This window comes from Malus domestica, chromosome 15 (genome assembly GCF_042453785.1).
Source record: "Malus domestica chromosome 15, GDT2T_hap1".
In the NCBI taxonomy this organism is placed as follows: domain Eukaryota; kingdom Viridiplantae; phylum Streptophyta; class Magnoliopsida; order Rosales; family Rosaceae; genus Malus; species Malus domestica.
In genome coordinates, this window is record NC_091675.1 from 49908478 (window position 1) to 49916072 (window position 7595).

Here is a 7595-nt window from a genome sequence, read left to right on the forward strand (position 1 = left end):
GTTTTGTGTAGTCATGATTAAGTCATGTTAACATTTTATAATGTTTTTTTATAGAGATAAAGGTCGTACCTAGTGCACAAGGCTCCTGCTTTACGCAGGGTCTGGGAGAGATGAATGTCGGCTAGCCTTACCCTCATTTATGGAGAGGCTGCTCCCAAGTCTCGAACCCGAGACCTACCGTTCATGGGCGAAGGCACTTGCCATCGCATCAATAGTAATATAAAATGTTGACGTGACTTAACCGTGACCACACAAACAGAAGGGCACGAGAGGGCACTGGAAGTGGGAGGTCAGACAATCCTTGTCCCAAGCGATGGTGGTTTAAATTTAATTGGGTTGAAAATCATACCACATGAGAATTTTACATGCATTCCACTTTCACAGTCTCAATCTAGAAATGCTACTTGATTCATTGAGAAATAGATAGCAGCAAGAAATGTGCTACTTGATTCATTGAGTAATAGATAGCAGCAAGAAATAGTAAAGTAATTAAAAAACTCGACACCATGCACTTTTGTTTTTCTCTGATGAATGTCACGACTAACGAGTGTGTTCTATACTATAAGCCTCGGAAAAGATAATTACACCCATTGTAAATTGTAACATACTCGCCATACTACTCAGTTTGGTTTAGATTCCGCGGACACGTTGAAAACCCCCTCACAAACACCCTAATTTGAGCCCTTGGCATTGATGAGTGGTTTGGGCTCATTCAGCCAAGTGGGATGGAATTGAGTATCAACATTACTACTTCTACAAGAACTCTTTCTTTCATGCACAACCAAAAGGTATGTGGTGTTGAATTAAACATGGTAAAATACCAAAAATATATATATATATATGATAATATTTGGAAATTTCTTGTATATTCATTAATCTCCAAAGTGGAGTATATATAAGAGTTACAATTGGTATTATATATGCACTTCGTCAATGTGGGACAACAGACTACTATTTACACTTTAACTAATATATAAATATATAACTCGCAACATTCCCCCTCAAGTTGGAGCAAAGATGTCACGCATGCCCAACTTGTCAAGCGAGTTGGAAAACACACTATTAGACACAACCTTAGTAAGCACATCAGCAAGTTGATCTTGAGATCCCACAAACAGAAAATTAACAATTCCAGCATCCAATTTTTCCTTGATGAAATGTCGATTAATATCCATATGTTTTGTTCGATCAAGTTGCACTGGATTATGAGCAATCTCAATAGCAGCCTTGTTATTACAATGAAGTTTCATAACAACCTTGGGTTTAAATTCAAGATCTCTCAACAATTTTTTTCAACCACAACAACTCAATACACCATGAGACATACCACGAAACTCAGCTTCAGCACTTGACCTAGCCACCACTTTTTGTTTCTTGCTTCTCCAAGTAACTAGATTACCACCCACAAAAGTAAAGTATCCAGATGTAGATTGCCGGCCAGTGATCAAACCAGCCCAATCTGCATTTATATACCCTTCTACATTCAAATGACCATTCTTGGAGAAAATCAAGCCTCTGCTAGGAGCCACTTTCAAGTACCTCAAAATACGGATTACTGCATCCATATGAGCTTCACTAGATGAGTGCATAAACTGACATACCACATTAGCAGCATAAGCAATGTCAGGGTCAGTGTGAGACAAATAAATTAATCTCCCCACAAGCCTCTAATATTATTCTTTATGAGTAGGAACTTGATCCGAAATAAGCCCATACCATTATTCTGGTCAATTGAAGTATCAACAAGTTTGCAATCTAACATACATGTTTCAGTTAATAAATGAAGAACATACTTTCGTTGAGACAGAAAAATACCATGGTTGGATCGTGCAACCTCGATTCTAGAAAATACTTCAATTCACCCAATTCTTTCATCTCAAATTTAGTAGCTAGGTACTTTTGAAGGCGTTGTACCTCTTTCTGATCATCACCAGTCACTATCATGTCAACAACATAAATAATCAATGCAATTAGCTTACCATTTCGTTGCTTTAGAAACAAAGTATGATCTGAATAACTCTGAAAATGCCCAAACTTCTTCATTGAACTTGTAAACTTCCCAAACCACGCTCTAGGACATTGTTTCAAACCATATAAAGCCTTTCGTAATTTGCACACAACACTTTTTTTTCAGGAGATATACCAATACCAGGTGAGAGATCCATATAAACTTCTTCCTTAAGATCACCATGAAGGAAAGCATTTTTAACATCAAACTGCAATAAGGGCTAATTATGGTTTGCTGCTAAAGAAAGAAGAACACGAACAATTTTAAGTTTGCAACAGAAGTAAAAGTCTCCTGATAGTCCACACCATAGGTTCACGTATAACCCTTAGTAACTAATCTGGCTTTGTACCGGTCAATAGAACCATCTACTTTATGCTTAATAGTGAACACCTATTTACATCCAACAACTTTCTTCCCGTTTGACAACAGAACCAAATCCCAAGTGGAATTCTTTTCCAAAGCCTCCATCTCAACATTCATGGCAAAAACCCACGACAAAGTATCCTGCAATTTTGTTGGAACTAATACACTAGATAGCTGACATATGTAAGATGCATATGGTTTGGACAAACGATGAGTAGACACATTGTTGTTGATAGGATAATTGGCTTTAGCATGCATATCAGGCTTATATTGTACTTTAGGTTTTCTACGATTAACTCGTGGAGGCAACTTATACAACAACAACAACAAAGCCTTTCCCACTAAGTGGGGTCGGCAAGTAGAATAATTATCAGAATTTTACCTCATGTGTGTCACCATTTTGTACCAAACCATTAGAAGAATCATCACTGAACGAACCATCAACAGGTAACTCGTTAGTCATACCAGCAGCAGACAATTGGTCATCAAAGGGCAATTCGTCAGACATACCAACAACAAGCAACTCGTTGAGCACATCCAACAGGTAGTAAGTAGAAATAGTCTCGAGAATGACAATTGATTAATCGTCATCTATAGCCAACTGGTCAGTATCACGCAACATAACAGGTTTCGTCCTCAACTCTGCCTATAACACGTCATTCATACTATCTCTTCGAATCCACACTTCACTCTCCATCTCCCCCTGAAGTAGAGAGTCAGAAGAGGGCTTCACAAAATACAAAACTTTCTCATGGAATGTGACATCCATGGTAATATAAGTTTTCTAAGTCGGAGGATGATAACACTTATAGCTTTTCTGATTGTTAACATATCTAATAAATACACATCGAAGAGCACATGCATCAAGTTTACTATGCTAATGAGAGTAGACATGCACATACGCCACACACTCAAACACCTTCGGAGGAAGTTTGGATACAAAAACATGAGAAACATGTTTTTGTAGCACATTAAACAATGTCTGAAAATCAAGAACCCTACTTGGAACACGATTTATCAAGTACACAGCAGCAAAATAGAATGCCCCCACAAATGATTAGGAACATATTTATCCAACATCAAGGAGTGAGCAACCTCAATTATTTTACGATTTTTCCATTTGGACACACCATTTTGTTAGGGTGTAAACGGAGTAGTCGTCTGGGGAATAATACCATGAACACAAAAAAAGCATGCCAAAGTGTGATTCACATATTCTCCTTCGTTATCAGACTTGAAGACCTTAACTTTGGTATGAAGTTGAGTCGACACCATTGCAAAAAATTCTTGAAGAAGTAAAGGGACATCACTCTTATTCTTCATCAAGAACACCCAAGTTAATCAAGTAGAATCATCGATAAAAGTAACAAACCAACAAAATCCATTAGAAGTAACCTTCGCCGGACCACATTAGAATGTATCAAATCAAATGGCAAAATAGTTTTAGAATCACTTATGGGAAAGGAAGCATGATGACTCTTAGCCATGACACATGCTTCACACTTGAACTTTGAATCACTACAAGTGCGAAACAAAGAAGGAAATAAATGCTTCATATAACTGAATGATGGATGTCCCAAACGTTGATGCCACAACCAAATTTGATGTTTGTCATCCACTTTAGCACTTAGCAATTGATGATTATTTGAACCTGAAGCAACATTATCCTCCATACTTAAGATGTACAAACCCCCAATTCTTTTACCACGACCAATTATCTTCTGAGTTTGAATGTCTTGAAAATAACAATACTTGGGGTAGAAGTGAGCGGAACAATATAATGTATCAAGTAGTTTTCCTATCGACAAAAGGTTGCACTTAACATCAGGAACAAGAAAAGTATGGACGAATGATAAGGACTGGGTGAGAGAGATAGTGCCTTCACCCTTCGTAGAGGAAGATGCTCCATTTGCATTAGTAATATATGAATTATGAAAATAGTCACATAACTTATCAAATACTCTAGCGTCACCAATTATATGATCAGCGGCTGTATCAATTATCCATATATTTGTTCCACCAATATGCATAACAATACTATGATTATATTGAGCCATTTAGCTAAAACATGAACAATAAAGATACAAAAGATATGCAAAGGAATTAAGACGATTTACTAGGACACTGTAGTAGAATCACTATTCTAGAACTATTCTCGGTATTGTAGTACAGCACTATTCACTTATTTATTTTTTTTTATTTTTGGCACAATACTAAGAAAAGTGGGCACAAAATTAAAGCACACATGTCATCAAGAGTAAACTGCTCTAATGCCATGTTGAATTAAACATGGTAAAATACCAAAAATATATATGACAATATTTGAGAATTTCTTGTATATTCATTAATCTCCAAAGTGAAATATATATAAGAGTTACAATTGGTATTACATACGCACTTCATCAATGTGAGATAATGATTACTATTTACACTTTAACTAATATATAAATGTATAACTCGCAACATGTGGCACAAAAACTCTAGCACAATGTTTTGAGTTTATTACAATGACTTAATTGAGCATTGAAGAGTTCTTTGCAAGCAACCAAGCAACGTAGGACGAAATAAAAAAGTTCAAGGACTAAAGTGAAAACACCTCATAGTAAATCTAGTTTTTTTACTATGGTAGCCAATCATGTATTAAAATAAAACGTTTTCTTGCTAAATGTTACCATAGTACCTAGATGTAAGCGGTTTTTTCATTGTTACGCTTCTGAATCAAAATAATTATGTTACATTGATTTGGTGTTTGTCCAAAATGTTTTCATTGTCGTGTTCATTTAACATTATTTAAAAGATTAGGGACCAAGTTGAGACAATAATTTTTTTTGAAACCAAAGTGAAATCACCAATGCATTTAAGGGGTTAATTTTGTAATTAACTCTAAAGGGGATCAATTATGCAATTAACTCAATAAGTTAAAAGTTAGTAAACGGACTTGCTTAGCATAGCATTGGGCCTTTTTAAAGTGATCATAGACCGGCTTGTGCCTTACTATTTTTTGGCTTATTTTTTGTTATGGTCATTGAAACTCGATTTTGACCCTACTTTACTTTTATAACTCCCACCACTTTACTCTTGAAATTCAAAATTTGATCTACTTTACCATGTTTTCATTTCGTCTATCAAATGCCTGTTAAAGTTGTTGACATGGATGGGTAAAATTGTAATATCATAGACTTATTTTTAGATATGCTCCCTAAAACTCAACTTTGATCCCACTTTGCCCCTTGAAACTCAAAAGTCGCCACTTTACTCCCTAAAATTCCAAATTCGCTCCACTTTGACTTGTAGATTCTCTCTCTATCTCTTCTCCCTAAAACTCAAAAGTCGCCCCCTTGGGACATATGTGGGACTCAACACCAAATATGACTATGTCGCATGTACTAATAAATTTGATTATAAATCTCCACTATGTGTTAACATTCAACAATCATATGTTATTAAGTTTAAAAGAAGAAACTAAGGATTGGAATTTTTTTTGGAGTTTCAAAGATCTGGAAAAAAATGAAAAAGAAATTGATTAATCTGGTGCGCTCAAATCAAACTGACATAACGGAAAAAAAAAAGTGTTTTGCCCCAATTCCACGGATAGCAAATCAATCTTAGAGAAAGAGAGAGAGGGAGAGACAGGTTTGATAACTTGATAATGAGGAAGAGAAGATGGAGTTCTCACCGGCAAGATGTGGTCAGTAATGATGGGATAAATGACGCCAAGAAGTCGTTCTCTTCTTTTAGGGTTTTAGATCACCATAATACATGTTCCTCTTCTTTCACATATGCATTTTTTAGTCCACATCAACATATTTGATGGATTTTGAATAGAATTGGCAGAATTAAGGTAATGTGGAGCGAACTTTGAGCTTTATGGAATAAAATGATGACTTTTGAGTTTTAGGGGTAAAGTGGGATGGAAGTCGAGTTCCAAAGGGGTAACTAAAAAGAATACTATGATATTACAATTTTACCCATCCACTTCAGCAACTTTAACGGGTAGCTGACAGAAGAAACGGAAACATGGTAAAGTGGAGCAACTTTTGAGTTTTAGAGGATAAAGTGATGACTTTTGAGTTACAAGGCAAAATGGGATCAAAATCGATTTCCAAGGGTTGTAGGTAAAAATAAGCCTTTTTTTTATATGACAATATTATACACTAAAGTTATTACGTCATCGTATTTGTATGAGTTTAAGCACCAAACTTATTACGTCAAAATGTGCAACACAAAACACACATTAAAACTCAATTGTTCAAAAAAAATTTAATTTTCATTAACAATGACGCATTACAAAATTTGAAATTGTGAGAGAAAGTTTATACCCTACATATACCACCAATTAACAACTTGAAGATACAAGTCGAGTTCCAAATGGATAGTAGGCACGGAAACAATCATGAGTAGTGTTGTTGTGCTTCCATGGCTAGATCACGGACACATATCTTCTTTCCTAGAGCTTGCCCAGAAGCACTTACGAGAGAAATTTTCACGTTTTTTTTGTTCCATGCCTATAATTCTCAACTCCGTCAAGCCAAAACTTCCCAAAACATACACTCGTCGCATTGAATTTGTAGAACTAAATCTTCCATAGTACGATGAGTTTCCAGAACTTCCCCCTCACTACCACGTACACCACCAATGGCGTCCCACCCCACCTCATGCCCACCTTCATAAAAAGGCCATGCGAATGGCAAGCGCTAACTTTTCCAACGTCCTCAAAACCCTAAACCCTAATTTTCTAATATGTGATAGTACTGTTGTCCAATAGGCACTGTCTCTAAGTCTGGACCAAAATATTCCCACATCCAGTTCTTCATCTTCACCGTTGTTTGTCACCAAATCATTTCTTTTCATCATCTTCTCAAGGGCCCTAGTGTTCGACTTCATTTTCACGCACTCTATCTTCGTGATTATGAGATTAGTAAGTTCAATAGTATGATACTGCCGACATCATCGAATGACGACTGAAAGGATGATAAGAGAGATGATGTCCTTCCACAACAATTCCCTACTATTACTACTACTACTACTCGTCGCTCTTGTGACAGGACTTTGTCCAAGACGTTCGGGGAGATAGACGGAATATAAATATTGATTACCTCTCTGAGTTAATGAACAGCAAGATTATGTTTATTGGTTCGATAGTCCACAACCCTAATAAGGACCATGAAGACAAAGATGAAGAAACATATCAAATCATTGAATGGTTGAATAAATGCGAAACATC

The 7595-nt window shown here is 36.2% G+C and overlaps 1 pseudogene; it reads left to right on the forward strand.

Moving 5' to 3' along the window:
• The first annotated feature begins 2954 nt into the window (after nt 1-2954).
• LOC114821429 (beta-D-glucosyl crocetin beta-1,6-glucosyltransferase-like) lies at nt 2955-7336 on the forward strand (annotated as a pseudogene).
• Nucleotides 7337-7595: the final 259 nt, after the last annotated feature.